The following is an 18,555-nucleotide window of genomic DNA, read 5'->3' on the forward strand; positions in this document are numbered from 1 at the left end:
AAACAGATCGTAAATGCTGCAAACTGCAAGTGCATTTTAGACAAAAGAGGAGAAAACATCTAATGTGCTGCATTTGCAGACCAAGTGTGACTTTTGGTGCGACTACTAAATATCTAGATGTGGCGCTTATAAACATTAGCAGTCCTGTTAAACAGAGGAAGTGCCAAAATCTATATATAATGCTTCAGTGCTTTGCATTATTTCCATTTATTCAAAAGCACAATCTTAAAGATACTTATTTAATTTCCTAGTGTAGATTTTCAGCATCAACACATTGCTATATGAAAATTTAAAAAGGGGAAATGATAGAAGTCTTTGCAAATACATGTTGTACCTGAAATAACTTATAGCTTTTTTTTGTTATTTTTTTTCAAAATACTTCGGATTAATCATCATATTCACAAAATATAGTCTTTATTCATAATGGTAGTTTTTGGAATATTAACATTTAATAAAGAAAGAACTATAGCTTAATAATCACCACGTTACTCTTTGCTCTGTTTTAATTCACACTCAAAATGTTAATCACCTGAAGAATTGATCTTATCGTCCTCTGCAATTTGCCTACATAGTCATTTTTTTTAATCGATAATTGTTATGGATACAGCATCAAAATTTTCTACTTTACAATGCATTCTTGCAAACGAATGAGGTGAAACAGGAACGTCGAATTTAACTCTAAAAAATAGATAATGTCTCTAAATATAGATTTGGCTCCAAAATACACAATAACGGCATACCGAATCAAAGATTTTTGTTAAGCTTTGTTCAGTTATTATTTTTATTTAACCCGACACACGAATGGTACATGACACCAGAATGAATCTACGGTACCTTATGGTAGCCATCATTTCTAAGATAACTCTCTGATTTATTACATCATGCCCTTATATTTATAGTTGTTCTGATGGCACTGTTTCTGAAAATTAGAACCAGATTTATTACAACCAAGCTGTCCTGTCTAGAAATGGGCAAAATATTTATTTTCCTGTGAAAAGACAGAGAGCAAAGACAAGAATGCTACGGTCGTCTTATATTCATTTGTACTATCTATTTGTAAGTATTTAATTGTCGCAATTGTAATGATTATTTTCTTTTCTGATCGGTTACTTTCTCGCAGAACACACTACAGTTTTGCATTTACTTCGTAATAATAACTCCCCGACAAAGGCCGACATCTTTATCCCTCTTCTAACCAGTTTTAATCTTTTATTGTATTTATCATGAAATTAGCAAATATTACAAAGAAATCATTATTGTGTTAATTTATCCAGTGTTTTATTTCGATGTCGGATTCTTGTTTTTTAGTAAACATTTAATGCCTGTAACTTTTGAATACAGACTTTGAGGTCCAAATTGAAAGGCGTTTCTCTTCTCCCGTACCCTCGATTGTATTTCACATACATTGCAACTATCTTAAAATCTAAAATAACCATATACCAGAATTTTACACAGGGAACGTTTTCACCTTCGATTGTATTTCAATTTTCCATTAACTAACTTAAAATCTAAAAGAATCATAACCAGAATTTTACAAGGGAAAAGCTGTTGGCTACGAAACTGAGCACCAATTAAACGGTTCTTACCAACAGATAGAGAAGTTTAGAAATAAGGTCGAAATTCTCAAAAGGTCTAGCCTAAAACGGACCTCTGTAAAGGAAGAAGGGATTTCAGCCAACAGTGTTTTTTCTGTGTAAAATTCTAGTCGTTAATATTTTTCTTTTGATGAGATTAACCCTCACCCCCTACCCCCTCCCGCAAACACACACACTAACCCCTTACCCACTCCCTTGCACAAACCCTGCAAATCCCGACCTACCGCCCGTAACACCCCCTCCGTCACACATCCAAATTTCTTAAAATTTTACATCTCTTATCTAGAAATGGGTAAGTATATTGCCCCGACTTGTAATGCTCTTGTTTAAGTCATGTTCTTGACAAGCAATGGGGGATTGACCAACTATTTATTCTGTTTTCAATAACAGTGATCTTGACCTTCATAACATCAACCACAAGTGCAGTGAAAACCTTAGGTTTCGTTTAATCTACCTACATATGAAGTGGTATCGCAATGATTCATTTCTAAAACTTAAATTAATAAGGAGGCGTCAGTTTTCTATTATTTGTAATAGCGATCTTGACCTTGATCCCAGCGGCAAAAATAAAATCACAAGCTAGGCCTTTATATAGATTTGCAGGATATCAAGATTTGTGACTGTCTCACAATCCAAACTGAAGTTATTTGTCACAAGTTACATTTCAGTTTTGGTAAATATGATCTTGACCCAATTGACCCAATCGGCATTAATTGCCTCTTTTCTTATTTAATATATTTTAGGTCTCCACCAGGATAGGTCCAGTTTCTTTTTTATATTTTCCGTAAATTTGATAGGTACCAAAGACTAGCGCTTCAGGCGACTTGACAAGGTGAAATTATTATACTATATGTGCAAAAGTTAAAATTTAGTTAAGGTAGAATCTCATATAATGTAAGATGTATTCATACTAGGGTGATGGTTTTTGTAAAATGCACTTGTAATTATTCACTTCTGCTTATCTTCCAAGTTTGAAGCCAAACCTGCTCACATAGGGTTAAACTTATGCCCCGGACAAGCAAAGTATGGAACAAACCGTCTGACGGTATGATCATTGTATTCTTCTCAGCTTTGGCTTTTGCACACAGCACTTCCTTTGAAAATGTACTTGAATAATATTTGAGCTTTCTTATTTCTGAGAAAAGTTAATGTTTATGATAAATTAAATGATAAATGGTTAATGCCTTCCTTGAATAAACACCATCTTGATTTTTGTATCATTTATCATGACATTTACGGAAGTTTATCGAGCTTATGTCTTGTGTAGGAACTGTATATAGTCGTTATAAATGATTGATATAAGAATATAAAAGCATAATATTTGTGTAATACCTGTTCAGAGGAAGAGTGATTTTAAACCAGAAGATATTGAAGGGCAGACAGTAATCAACTTTCAGTAATCAATTAAAGGGATAACAATAAAGGATGACGGTGAGACATAAAAAAGAATATAGCATTATCCAGTATCTTTTATATTAATGAGATAAAACTGCGCAAGTAACTTAAGCATTATATTTTGACGCACTGTTTCATTTGCTTGATAGTTACCATTTTGCAACTTAGAATAAAAGAAATGTTCTAAATTATATCAATTTTTATAACTCTTCCGACTTTGGAAACTATATATTTTAAAGACTATACATCTCTCTTGTCCGAATATGAGACACTTTGATTGGTCTGCAACTTAAAATATTTCAAAGTGTTCTTTTTCAACTGACTGCTCTTAGGCGGTGTCCGCTATATCTAGGTCTTACTTTTTCTATGAATAATATCTATCAAACATTTATATGCGTTCTTGGAACACGGTTTTTTTCTGTCGACTCTTTGTCCTAGTCCTCTTAGAATAAATTAGACTAGACTAAGTTCTTCATCAAACATAATTGTGGAAATCATTGACGAAAAGAATGATAAATTGAAAACGTTAATACCTTTAATCATAAAGTGCATGTTTTAGATGTAGTTTTGTCTGCAATAAGACGAGTTTCTCTAAATCAACATCCCCTGTGGGTTTACATTTCAATATTTGTCATTACCGTAACAGAGAGCATTTCGTAATAAAACGGTCTCATCAATCAAATTAAATTAAGAATTAACGGGAAATCGAGATCTGCTGGTCAAAAATACGGTTAAGTATCCGTTTTTCGCCAACTTTACCTTATGAAAGACTGAAAGTTTCTAGCAAGTTTCATCTTTTTTATGACATTTACAGTGTTGAATGCGAGGACTGTCAGTCTTAAGTTTCTAGTATTGTTTATTTGAACTATTATGTTGGTGCAATTTGATGTAATGATATATGCAGGTACACAAACAGGCCTACTGTTATAACGTATGAGTATTTCTCGGTTGATAACTGTCATTTTTCTACACGCTTCATGTGTATTACTTTATGAAGTGACAGAAATATGTCTCAGCAGATAATTGGAAAAGTTCATGGGTGGTCTATGTTGTTTCATGTTTGATACTGAGGCCTGAGCGGACAATCTGTTATTATCTTACTTTCACTGACATTCAGTATTCCCTATTTCATCACTGCAAAGGATTTTGTCTCTTCTTACATTTCGTTTATTGATGATAATTTCTTTAATGAGGTGATCAATATGTTTATTTTTATTTTTCTAAGACGAGATAACGATGCTTTCAAAACTACTTATTCTGTAATTTTGGTTATAAAAATTATTTATTTCACCTTGAACGGTAATATCGGCAGGACATACAATCGCTTATTGCCCCTTGCCACTTGTTTTATTATACCTGTAAATAATAGAGGAAAAACTTAATTCTGACATTATTTGAAAGTTATTAACCATTTAACGCCTTTCTCTCTTCAATTTAACACTGACAGGCTAACTATTTTGAAAGGGCACGTGTAGACTCTAAATTGAAATTCTTGCCTGTCAAGTTTACGATCGTCTATTGATTTCTGTTATTCATACCCACTAAATATAAGAAACATTTTCTTGTTTAGAAGGCTTTTAAAGTCAAATTTATTTCAAAATGTTAGTCCGAGCCTGAGTACAATTTCGTCTGACAAAGGTCAACATTCCCTTTTACAATCAGATACACTGCATTTAGGGCTACATTATATGTTCGTTTTGCAGCTCAGGTCGTTTCATAAGCAGATATTGTTATAACCCTTACCTTGCTAAATTTCTATAATAAACTTGTCCGTCTTTCAGTTTTGACAGTACCATTAACTGTTAAAAGGGGTGCCTACATAAAGGAGTGCAGATCATGATCAGACTGCACAGAAATATGATTATATGTTAAATGCTTTCGGGCACCAAACAACTTCTTGTGATACCGCAGACGTAATAACACGAAAAAAGTGCATTATCCTTGCATAAAAATCCACCTTAAATTAGACTTTTCGTTCTTTACAAAACATAAGCAATTTTATCTATATTCTTCAAACACCATTTACTAGGTGTTATATTACTGGTTATTTATTTATGTATCAGTAAACTAAACGCACTCATTTAGGTTATAGATAGACACTACTAATTTTACTTCAAGAAATATAACAAGATGACATCTTCTTAATTGTTTTGTCTACATTGTCAATGAAACAGGAATAAGGTCAGTAATTCGGCCGAAAATGTGTTCCCATGGTGTAGTCGCAAAATGTCCAAAGTAAGCAGATCCAAATTTTCCTATTTTCGAAAGTTGGGGTTAATTGTGAGTATGATAGAACTGCCATGAAAACCAAAATGTGATGTTTTATAAAGATATGTAATTATGACATAAAGTTGTCGTTTTTATAAGAAATAAAGAGTTTAAATTACTGACTTTTAACCTAAAACAGATATATCTTCACACATTGTGCTTAAATTGGTTTAAAGAAACGCAAAACATCTGAATATTGCCTTAAGACAGAAAACTGCATCGCTTAATACAATAATAGTTAGTCCGTTAGATTTGTGGAATGTTTTTAACTATTCTGTAGTCTGAATGTTATTAGATAAAGCAGCTACTTACAACAAAGAAAATGGAATAAAACTCTCCTGAAATGATATGCAATATAGCGTTGACAGCAATGTAAATTATAATTATTTACAATGATCAAATTATCCCATTTGTTCCCTTTCATTTGACAAGTTCCCATGTAAACTATACAAGAGCACTGATCCCAAGAGACAAAAACAGTGTTAACTTGTCTTGATTTTGTCAAAAATGCTAAGAAAGATTTGCCTTCTTCAGACGCCTAAATACGCTGAACAGAGGAATTTTACAGGTATGAGCTGATACAATTTTCATGCTCCACTTCTTAAAAAGTATTTTAAATAAGTTAAACATGGTTTACTCCATCATTTATTTCAACTGTTCATCGTAACAGTGCAGAGTAACTATCAGACAAATGTTTACTTTTAGCCGTTCATTTTGTTCAAAAACAAAGGAAGAAAATTATTAATTTATATGTTGATGAGTTAATTCATTGACTGGATACCATCTTTTTTTATGTTATATGTATTTTCATATGATAAAACGCAGCTGATGTCTGAAATATGTTAAGACATCTAAGGTAGTTAGGTTAATTTACCGCCAAATATGTTTGAAAAACAGATATATAATTCATGTTATAGACTGTCCTTCAGCACCATTACGTTATACTAGAGTTCCGCTTAAGCTGCAGCTAGGAGGCGCGAGTGGTGTTACACATTATTTCCTCAAATGAACATACGTTTTCATAAAAGCAAAAACAATTTCCTCAATTCATAAAAACAAATAAAATTAATTTTGTTTTTATTTGTTTGTCTGCATCCAGTGCTTTAAAAACTCTACAACAACTGTAACTGCATCAACTTTAAGGTGAAACATAAACGTTACTTCGAGGTGATTTCTTTAATCTTAAGATTTTAAAAAAAAAATCACTCTTTGGTATAAGCAATTTAGATTTGCCTGATTCGCGTCGTAATTATGTCTCCCACCACACAGTGGTGTGGGAGACATATTGATTTACTCCTGTCTGTCTGTGTGTCTGTCTGTCTGTCACAAAGCTTGTCCGCACTCTATGTCGAACATTTCTCACCCGATCTTCACCAAACTTAAATAAAATGTGTCTGACCATAAGACCTCGGCTAAGTCCGATAACTAGCCAAATCGGCTCAGGCACTTTGGAATTATGGTCCTTGAATTACCGAAAAATCCTAATTTCGCACGCACTTTCATACAGGCAAAACGTACCCTACTACTCTATATTACTAATTACTAATATAGGGTGCGTTTTGCTTGCACGAAAGCGCATGCGAAATTAGTCGTATAGGGTACGTTTTGGGTGCACGAAAGCGCATGCGCAAGATGATTAGGCAGTTGTGTGAGACATGCGCTTTTCTCAAAAGCATCTCTAGTTTACTTTAATATTGGCACGTCATTTCTCATAAACATTTCATTTACCGGCTCCGAAAAAACGACGACATAAAACCAAACAGTAGGATATTGCTATATTTATGCTTGTAGTGTTTATGTCTTTTGTGTGTCAAATTCAAACGAATAAACTCATTGTATGTCTTCTTACTATCATTCATGTATGACTGAAATTAGATATTGAAAGATTGATGAGATCATTGTTAAATAATGATAGAAACAACGACAATACAGTCAACGATTCGTTATAATGGCACACCCAGAGAATAGAGGTTAGGCTCTCGATATTGCAACTCTTTATTTGCAGCGACATTGTTTTAGTTTAAACAGTTTTACTAGGATATAAGTTTATCAATAAAATCTGTAAAACAATCCATTGAAAGCATAGAATGCAACCAAAAAAGAATAATTATAGCAGACTCGGACTGATTGAGTCTGTTCATGAGAGGTAGTAAAATGTACAATACCTCTCACGGCACCTAGCACCGGCTTAAGCAGAACTTTACTACACATCTATTCAATGGACTCCATGATCCCAAAGGACCAGAGAATATACCAACACTGAATCAAGACTGAACTACCTGCATAAGTACAGACTACAATATATGTATGTATAAAGTGGAAGTTATTGCTAGTATTACCACCAGGGTAAAACAGAAACAAACAAACGTTTTAACAATCAGACGACAATCATTTTGTTTTTCAATTTTAAAGGTTCAAAACCTTCATAAAATGTTACTAGTTACTGTATTGTTTTGATTTTTATGTCTATTACGCATTTACTCATGAAAGGGCAAGCAACGACAGGCTAGCAAATATTCTCTACATTAAAATGTGTCTGAAATGGAACCATTTATACTAGCGCTTCCTTTCATTTGACCTTGCAAAACATTTCTCAAGCATAATTCAAGGTAGCGGTATTAAAAACATGCAAAAATAAACCAAATTTCTATGATAATATCCCCCAAGGAATGAAAGATCCTTATCCTCTACTATTTGTCAACTAAAATTCGTTTCCTTATTATATATAATAAGTTAACCATTAACATTCGTTTCAATTTATCAATGTCATATTACGGAAACACATTGAGGCATTACTGGCTTCAAAGCCCGCCCGCTTAGCTCAGTAGGTAAGAGCGTTGGTCTATGGATCTCGGGGTTGCGAGTTCGATCCTCGGGCGGGGCGTATGTTCTCCGTGACTATTTGATAAACGACATTGTGTCTGAAATCATTAGTCCTCCACCTCTGATTCATGTGGGGAAGTTGGCAGTTACTTGCGGAGAACAGGTTTGTACTGGTACAGGATCCAGGAATACTGGTTAGGTTAACTGTCCGCCGTTACATGACTGAAATACTGTTGAAAAAAGGCGTTAAACCCAAAACAAACAAACCAACAAATTACTGGCTTCAAGGAGAATGTTTTAAATATGAACTTTCGATACTAGTATTTGATGAAATTATTATCAGTTAAATGACTACATAACAATATTGTTTTCAACTTCGTTTTCTGATGCCTTCACAGGTTCATTTATCTATTTGTGTTAAAATTACATAGATAGCCATTTAGTGCGCGGCGTTAGTAATTTCTTGGGCGGTAAATTTTTGATGGCCAAAATGATAATCGATCCGTTTAAAACAAACTGGTCTTCTCAAAAACAACAAATTAAATTGTCTGACACAATTTAAAAACACTTTATTTGTGTTGTTAAACATATTATTTGTTTCATTTTCATGTTTCAAATAGAGGCAGTCTAAGACAATTATGAACGTCCATCGAATAGTATTAAAAAATATTTTTATATCTTTGGAATGTCTCTTATACATGCATTCTTAATTTTAATCCTAGAGAAATTATACTGTGTTAACACTAGCAGAACGGTTTTATTTTATCAGGCAGTAATTGGCTATAATTGGTATTTGACATATAAAACCCATCAAAATATAATCTAGTCTGCGTCCACACTAGGCAAAGAAATGTGGTTTAAATATATACATGCAATGTTGGAAGTAAACAAATATTTAGCAATAAGCAAAACAGATTACAAAGAAGGAGGCTGACAGAAACAAGAAGGAGTCATCAATGTTTAAACTTCTGTGTTCATCTAAGAATTTCTGTTCATTCCATCTATAGTCCATTTTGAGCATCAGCATGACTCCATATTGCAATTTAAAGTTTTTGTTTCATCAACACTCCAATTACTTTTGCCAGACATAGCATCAATTGTTTGATACATAGAGAATAACAGGCTACTGTCTTTTGATATCAATGTTATTAGGTCGAGATTGATATGGGATGGAAGGGGTGAGGGAACCAAACCCCTTCCGCCCATATCAGCCGAGACCTGATAACATTGATAACAAAAGACAGTAGCCTGTTATTCTATTTATCATCAAACTCACACAAACTGCTTAGAACAACATATGTCTTCATCTCTTATTTAGCAAAAAAATGTCTACTGAAGCAAAAAAATAGATTTATATTTTACGGATCTGAAAATTCATCCGCCACTGAAACATCTGAACGAAACAATACGGCAGCCATATTGAATTCAACTCCGACAAAGTTTATTGACTTTCTGATATTCTTTTTAAAAAAAAATAACAATGAAATAAACTCTTACCTGCATAAAAAACAAAAATCATCCTCTTGAATAAATCAAAACATGCTTTATTGCCATATTATGAAACATTTGACTCAGACAACTACATGTCCAAAGCGCTGAAAATTTCACTTCAATTTCCAGACTCAGGTCAGAGTCTTTGAGATACTCTAAAGTGTTTTAAAATCACTAAATTTACACTGATCCAAGAATTATAATTAACTGATCCAAGAATAATAATTAACACAAATACTTTTGCTAATACTTAATAAAATGTGCATGCCTTAAATAAGGCATAAATCAAGAATAAGTACATCATACATTGTCAAGTGTATTGTAAACCTTTCCAAGAATCGATCCATGTAAACATTGTGATGTCATGATGAACGTTTCACAATGACGTCATTCAGTGCTATAGTCTGTTTGATAAAATTAGAGACAACCATATTCGAGGAAATTTGTTGAAATTACAGAATCTATTTAGAAAAAAAAGTTGTGCAACATCGAAACTGGACTCTGTAATAAAATTCAATCTGGAATGATGTAAAAACTAGTCCGTCAATATAGGAGGAGCTTAATTTTGATATCAGGTCAATGACCTGATAACAAAATAAAATATCAGGCAAGTCATATCAGGCACTTTGCATAGTAGTAGCATGATAAAAAAGTAAACACATGGTATTCTTCCGCCAAAATGTAAGATCTGGGGATTTTGGATTTTAAAACCAGTTATAACTCACATTTGCGTTCACACTTGTAAAATAATGTAGTATTACTTTTTAATATAGTATTAAAACCACCTCCCAAGGTAGTTTTAATGCTATATTACAGAACCCACTTGACCCTTACATAATTCACGTTTTACACCACATATAGTGTGGACGCAAACGAGTTTAAAAAATAAACCCAATCTAATATAGGATTAAAAACGTAGTCTGAACACGGTATTAATGCTATATTACAGAACCCAATTGACCTTCATTAAAAGATAAAACCAAGTTAATATAGGATTAAAAACTTAGTCTGAACACGGTATAGTATACTATTGTTGCAATATTCTTACACTATTTGTCTGTATCACTGTTTTATGTTCTGCATTTGCTATGCTATCTAAAATTATGTCATATTATAATTATTTAGGGACACTGTAGGCTGTATTTAAAACTCATCTTCGCAGCTTTAAACGGTTAATGTTCCAGGAAGTAAATCATTCTTTAAATGTATCATAACAACGACGTATTGTCTCCAAATGTGAGTTACAAAAAGAGTTTTCTAGGAAACGAAAATGTCATTTTAAATAGTAGTTCCTTACTTTCGTTTTTGCATAAAATATCGCTCTCTTAACATATTACTCAAATCTGGTAAATTAAATTTAATTAAACAAGTTATTATTTCAGCAAAGGCGTTTTAATTTCTTTGCTTGTAAGATAACGAATGAGTAAACCTATCTAATTACTTCAAGCTGTACTTCTATATCACTTTTCAGAAACCATCACTGACTTTATTTTTCAGGTACAATTCACATACCATGTTGTCGTTTTTCTAACCCATATTGTCCATTGAGCTGTCCAGCCAGTCGTTACATTTCTTAAATAATTACATATTATAAAACGCTTTTTATATACATACTCAAATTTTAGAAACATCCACGTGTTAAAATGGCATTCCGTATAAAGAAATGGAACTGCAGAGAGCATCATTTAAAGCCATTTCTATATATTTTATTGAAAACAAAGAAATTCAATGGTGTCTGTCATAACAGTATAAACAGTAAGCGTTATTGTAGTGAAGATTAATGTGTTTCATCTTCTTGATAATTTAGTGCTTATATCTTTAAAATTTACTTTAAACCCCCCTATTATTAACGCGTAAGAATGCTTTTAAAATAATTTTGCATCACCTTAGTCAATTAAGTTTAGAGCTTTTATAAAGCTTCATAAAATTAAGAAATTGCGGGACTGGTTTCTAACAGAATGTCAATAATAGAACTTTAATTATACAAGCTTTTACTTCTGTCGTCAACACTTTCAATACAAAATTGCTTAAGTAGATTCCTTTCATCAGATTTAAAGACAATTGATCAATTACAAAATGTTCTTTTGCTTATATCTAGCGTCAGTTATTACGTTATACAAACTCAAAGCACCGCCCTTCCGACACTTGCAACGTTACTTTTCCTTGGATTTAACGGGCCTATTTTCGATAAAAAGTAATTATTTAGTTTATCAACATATTTCTGTCAGACATAATTAATTTGGAACTTATCACATCTGTACTTTTGATTGCAAAGACATCTTTAAACAGATTGATGCATTTGACCGCTGTTGATCAATTCGTATATTAAATCAAATGAAATCCACCTGTAAACTCAAAGTGACAGAATGACCGTCTACTGCCTTTTATCACAACTGATCTAAAGAAATCAATTCACGACTCATTTTCTGTGACATATAACCATCGATATTGTAAAGGGAAGGCGATTTGTATGATAAAATTTCCCATTGTCCTTACAAATGAAGTCACTAAGCTATGAAATATACCAGAAACGCATCTTGGAAACAGTCTTGCCCGTATATATGACAAGTTATAGCACAAAACGTATTATTATCATCGTTCACATTGTTATATTTATTCGGAAAACTGCAGTTCAACTACATGCATGAAAAGATTGCATTGAAACGCTGCGATTATATATTTGATTCAGTGCAGCAGAAAAAAAAATGCATAGAGAAGAATAATTGGTCCAACGATATCTGTCTTTGTTTTGCTACAGATAACTCATACATATATAAATGCTTTAAATATGCCTTTTTAACGCAAAATTCTTCATGGCAATAAGTTTTTTACAATGAGAAAAATCATTGTCTACATATTTTAGTTTGTAAAAGTAGGACAAAACTCGAAAAGAAAAGGCCATTTGCTAAGATCGCTTCCCGAAACTCAGAATGAAACCCTGTATAAACAAAGGTTTGTACATTTTCAATATATGCATAACAATTTGAGGAGGTACGGCCTTAGAAATGTCACTTGTAATAAGCAAATTCGGTGTATTGGCATCCCCCGCCGAATGGATCTGCGGTGAGGAATGGCAAAGAAATATATCCGGCAAAATGTAAAGGATGTTGCTAAGAAGCAAATAATTTCATTACATCTGAACAAATGTCGTTAAAAAAGCACAATCAAGTAAGACATCTGGAACATGGGTGGTGACGGGGGTTAAAAACTTCACATGTTGATAAACATTCATGGAAGGTTTAAAAATTTAGAAACAAATGAATGAAAACTATTTGAGGGGTGAGGGTGACCGAGTGAGGGTACAAAACGTCACATGTTGATAATAAATATTGATGGAAAATAAAAAATGGAAACAATGTTTTTTGGAGGAGGGGGTGCATGATCGGGGTAGTGGGGTGACTGGGTGGAGGAGGGAGTTGGGGGAGAGTACAACGTTACATGTTGATAAATATTTATGGAAGGTTTAGGGTTTAAAAGAAGAACAAATGAAAAAAAAACTTGTGGAATATGGGTAGGGAGGGGGAGGGGTGTGACCAGGGCTGTGTGGGTGACCGGATGTGGGAACACAATTTCACATGTTTATAATAAATGTTCATGGAAAAATATGAAAGACATTTAATGAAATTCTACTAATTCATAAGTTTGTTATGTACAAATATGTGATCTTTAAACAATCTAAAGGGCAATAATTCTGAAGTTAATAAATGGATCCTGACGAAACTGCGTGTGCACTACCACACTATGGTGATCTAAATTAAATTTAAGTTTCATAGTTCTAGGTCAAATATGACACAAGTAATGAAGCAGAAATTGCCATATTTATAGTACCCTATATAGTTTACACTAGAAACTACTAAGGGCTGCCATAACTCTGTTGTTACTTGGGCAATCTGACTGAAACTGGACGTGCCGCACTTCCCTATAGTGATGAACACGTATATGAAGTTTTATTCAAATATTCCAAACCACTTCCTAGATATGTTTCCGCACGGACGGAGGACGAACGGACGTTTCTACATATGGGTATTTATGTGGTTCTCTCTACTGTTCTTTTAGCCACGTAAAAGAAAAATAACCAATAAAAGCCTTACGGAATGAATGAATCAAAGAAAAAGTACAGTTACCTATTGTTCTTATAGTCACCTTAGCTTGCAAATGTAGGTGGAAGGACGGACAACGCCAAAACTATATCCCTCCGCCTTCAGCGGGGGATAAAATACTACCGTGGAGTTTCAACTTATTACTGATACAATAAACCTATGTGTCCACCATGTGACAGCAGCTTATAGAACAGTGTATAAAACGGAAAACGTTGTAAGGTGAGCCCCTAACACACGGAATGATAACAAAGGTCTATGTTAACAGACAAATCAAGTAAATAATGATAACATATACGAGTATAAATGTTGACAATGACATTGCAAAAGACAGGATAACATGAAAGACAGGAAGCAGAATACAAGTACGTAAGTAGTGCTATCCCAGCTGGGCTTTTGAGCTGCTTTATATGGAGTCCACCTTCTTATCTATAATCTGACTGAACACTAAGAAAGGAATAAAGCGGTTTGTTTTCAATTGTCGGCCATAACTTTTTTAATAACTTAACCGTACAGTAGGAAACCCGCCATGACCTAGATGTGTCTAAATACGAATTTGTTCTGTTTTTCGTATATCTGACCTATTAATCAGTTACATTAATTCCGATTTATGTAAGAGTGACAGAATAAATGGAAATCAACCTTTCCCATGCTCAGTATGGGCATCTTTCCATTAAAGCAATTGATCTATAGGACTGTGTCATTTGCGTTCCATTGACAATTTATCTGAAAGTGCTATTTTTATGATAAATAAAACAAATGAAACCACCGTTCTAAAAGTACAAAAACATGTCTTTTAAGCGATTTGCATTTGTTAAGGGTGTTTATGTAGTTGTTTTTTTTGTTTGTTTTTTTGTATGTATTTCACATATTTATTTTGTGGAGTTTCTTGTTTTTCATTACACAGTATGTAAACTCCTTGTTATATTTAAATGATTCGATCAGAAGATAAAAGGTAAGGGTAGTAATCTCGGAAGCACAGAGCACCACAAACACAGCCATAGAGCCATGCATTTGCAATGTAGGCCTACAACAGAAAGAAACTGTAACGGAATAATATTATAGACGGGTTGCTTCAAAAATCCAACAAGTACATTTACATTTATGCAAAATATACAAAAAGGGGGAGGAAGGGGTAAGGGGTAGTGCAGTGCTACGAACAAGGGTAAATCCCTAATGCTGCTTCCTGAAAAACTGTTTGATGTTTATTTTCTGTTACCAACAGACTTTTTTTTCAATTGCAAAATTTGAGGTGAGATGTCAGAGTCTTTGCACTAAAATATTCCTCAGCTTACTGAAATGTAATACTGGACTTCTAAGTTCTACGCCCAGCATAGCAAATGTTATATAGAAAAAAATAAATATTGAAATATATTGTCAATTCAATTGAAAATGTTCCTTTACATCAAATATTTACCAGAACTGCAGTTTTTTATCACGATTTAGAAAAAGTTGACAGCAAAATCGTGAAGAAACAAACATTTTTACTTTAATGTAATATAACAGTTTTTTTATTCTTTGATGATTATTTATATTTCAATATCTATGAAGAAAATCTATGTTTCTTCTTCACTTGTACTTGAAACAATCATGTATGAAAACTTTGGTCTTCCTCTACCGTCAGTAGGTAGAAATTCCTCTCCCGTCGGGTAACAAAAATTTCCTCTACTGTCAGTAGAAAATTTTTGCTGCTCACTACCGTCGTAGCTAGAATTCGCCTGTTTCCTCTACCTCTAGTAAAATTCCCTTCTTTCTCTCCCCCTCGTAGTTAGATACCGTGTCCCCCTAATTAATAGCTAAAAATTCCTTTTACCGCAGAGTAGAAATTCGCTGCTTCCTTACGTTATAGCTGAAATTCCCCTTACCGTCAGTACAAAATTCCGCTACCGTCAGTCAAAAAAAATTCCCTCTCCCGTCAGTAGCAAACATTCGATTGAGGGTTTTACTAACACCAAAAAACATTATAATAAACAAACAAATTTGGAAAAGCTTTTAAATGTCGGCATCATTACTGTAACGTTCCAGTGTTGGTTTGCTTTTAAACATGAAAAACCCAAATTTTTAAAAAAAAACTATATAATCGTTCTTTATTTTATTACTCTAAAAAAAAATGTCAAAAATTAGATTTTTGTTGAAAAAGGATTTGTGAAAAAACCCTTTTTAAAAAACAAATAGAGATTTTTGATTTTTGAAACGTGCAAATGAGGGAATTTTGCAAACTCCCCTCCCATCTTTACGGGAAAAAGGTGGAAAAATGTGCTAAAAAAAATTTTTTTTAACAATAACAGATTTGGGAACGTTTCTCCCCAAAAGTAACGCTTTTATATTTACTTTATCCCCTTTTTTTTTTCCCGTGGGACATGAAAATAAAAAGCAAGACTGCCCCACTTGGAGCATGTTTTTAAACCCATGCGGACTGACTAGATTTTAACCCATATAAGTAAGAGCACTGTCGCTTTTGATTGACAATAAAAAAAAATGCGATGAAGGGAAAAACCCGTGACTTTATTTTTTAATTCATTAAAAAAAATTAAGAATTATATGCATATTGTAGGATGAAGTATCTAAAAATAAAGCTAAATGATAGATTCTACCCAAAATTGCATAGAAAAAAAAAGGCAAGTATGAGCTTAAGCCTTTTTATGAAAGTACATTTTTAAGACAATGGGGAGAATGAAAAAATTGCAAATTCGGGAAAATCCAGCTGCCAAAATTCCAGGCCAAGATGTCAACTATAAAAACGGGCGTTTCACAATTTGGGGGCAAGGGGGCAATGGTGAAAGGGGGAAATGCGGGCTTTTAATCCATTTAAATCCCTAAGCGACATCCCCCAAGGGCTTAATCCCCTCCTTTCGGGCATTGGGGTTTGTGATTTATTTTTTGTTTTTTGAAGCCATGTGCAGTAAAGTATGATTAGCCTTTCACTACCTCTTTCGTGTTTTTTATTTTTCTTTAAAAGAAGTTTTTGTTCATTTTATTGAGCAAATTACTTTTTTTATTATTGGTGGGTGAAGAATATTTATCTTGGTTGATTTCGGGTGTAATTAAAAATGGTTTTTTTTAAAAGCGTGTTTACGGGGGAAAGTTAGATAGCTTTAGTAATTCGATAGTTTAAAAACCGGGAGGCTTAAGACAAACCTGGTGTGCTTTTTTTTTCTCTAAAGTTTTCAAAAAACCCTTTGGAAATTTTAATTTTTTCTACCAAATTTTTTCTTCAATTTATTTTTGAAATTTTTTTTCTATCTTTTTTTTATTTTTTTTTTTTTTTTATTTTTTTTTTTAAATCTTTTATATATAAAAATTTCATATAAAAATAACAACAAGCAAATTCTGTTTCGTTTCGAGAAAATTTAGTATAAACCATTTTTTTTTGAACCTAGAATTAAATTTTTAGTGCCCCTTTGAAATTTTTAAATAAAAAAAATCAATAAACAACTAAAATAAAAATTTAAAATTTCTCTTATGGCCGAACCACGTTTTCCGGCATACTATCATTTTGAAACCCCAAACCCACCGATTCAATGCTTGGGTTTTTCATTCCCAAAATCTGATTGATATTGAACCACCAAATGTTCCCAAAAACTACGGATATACCGAATTGGGGGGTTTATATAATTCGCCCGCACAAAAAGTAAAATTTTGCACACTTAAAGGGTAAAAAAATTTTAAATTTTTTTTTTTTAAAAATCTTTTCTTTTAAACAGAAAAAGCTTTTTTGCTGAATTGTGTGATAAATTATCATGGGAAAAATAAAAGAAAAAATTATCATTAAAGTCAAATTAAAAATCTCCCCTTTTCCCCCCCCCCCCCCCCCCCCCCCCCACCCCCGGTTTAGCAAAAATTACTAAAACTAAGAAAACTTTAGCCCGTCTAATACTAATCTGAATGGTTTAAAAAAAGGGCCCCGGAGAAAAAAGACTAATTTCGAAAAGACAAAAAAATGGAATTCTATTTTTGGAATACATATCTCATGTTATTTTGTAAAAATAACACCATTTTTAAAAGTCCCCATATTCAGATCCGTAAAAAAAAGGGAAAACATCCAGATAACAAACAATAAAAGTTTTTTTTTCTATTCGTTTTAAAAATTAAAAGGGGTTTTTTTTTTATTTGCATTTATTTCAAGATATTACCCCCTTAATCGAAATCGTTGACAAGGGTTTAAATAAAAACGCACCAAATTAAACCCGAAAAAACTTTTTGGAAAAAAAATAAGGGGAATTTATTATGGATTAACACCTCTTTTGTACTTTAAAAGAAAGAATAAAACCGACAAAGGGCAAAAAGTGCAATAAAGTATAAAGATTTAAGGGGTTATAATGATAAACGAATATTTTTGGAACCCTTTGGTTTTTCATTCCACACTGCCCGTCGGATAGGAGAAAAAAAACAACTTGTGTTAACAGGCGGGTATTTAAATCCTATAGTCCTTCTTCTAATATTTCGTCATATACAACAAAAAATTTTTAAAAAATCAGCATGATTTTTATAAAAATTTATATTTTCCCAAAGGAATGGCAATGTTGTTTTACCCCTGTAAAAAAATTTTCCTAATGTTCCCCTTTTAATTGCTTTCCAAAAATTGCAAGAGGTTTTTTTAAAAGTTTTTTGAAAGGGCGCAAAAATTAAAAAATTTAAAATCGTACCCTTTCAGAATACCCAATTTACATGCCCTACCATTATTTTTTAAGACTTCAGGATATAGTTTTTTAAAGGTATTATTTCCATTTTTTACGCCAAAAAAATCAAAAATTAAATAGATCGTTATCAAATAGCAATTTAAATTGCCTCCTTTATTTTAAGTATTTCAGGATTTTTTCTTACTTTGCATTCTGAGAAACAAAAGGGGCGGTTAACCTTGATTTTTTATATTTTTAATTATTGAA

The 18,555-nt window shown here is 32.8% G+C and overlaps 1 protein-coding gene across 1 annotated transcript in view; it reads right to left on the reverse strand.

Annotated features, from left to right (window-relative positions):
- LOC128547679 (protein SPT2 homolog) overlaps positions 1-18,555 on the reverse strand; it is a 125,147-nt gene that overhangs the window by 53,758 nt on the left and 52,834 nt on the right. The window lies entirely within an intron of this gene.

The sequence above is a fragment of the Mercenaria mercenaria genome, chromosome 1, assembly GCF_021730395.1.
Source record: "Mercenaria mercenaria strain notata chromosome 1, MADL_Memer_1, whole genome shotgun sequence".
Classification (NCBI taxonomy): domain Eukaryota; kingdom Metazoa; phylum Mollusca; class Bivalvia; order Venerida; family Veneridae; genus Mercenaria; species Mercenaria mercenaria.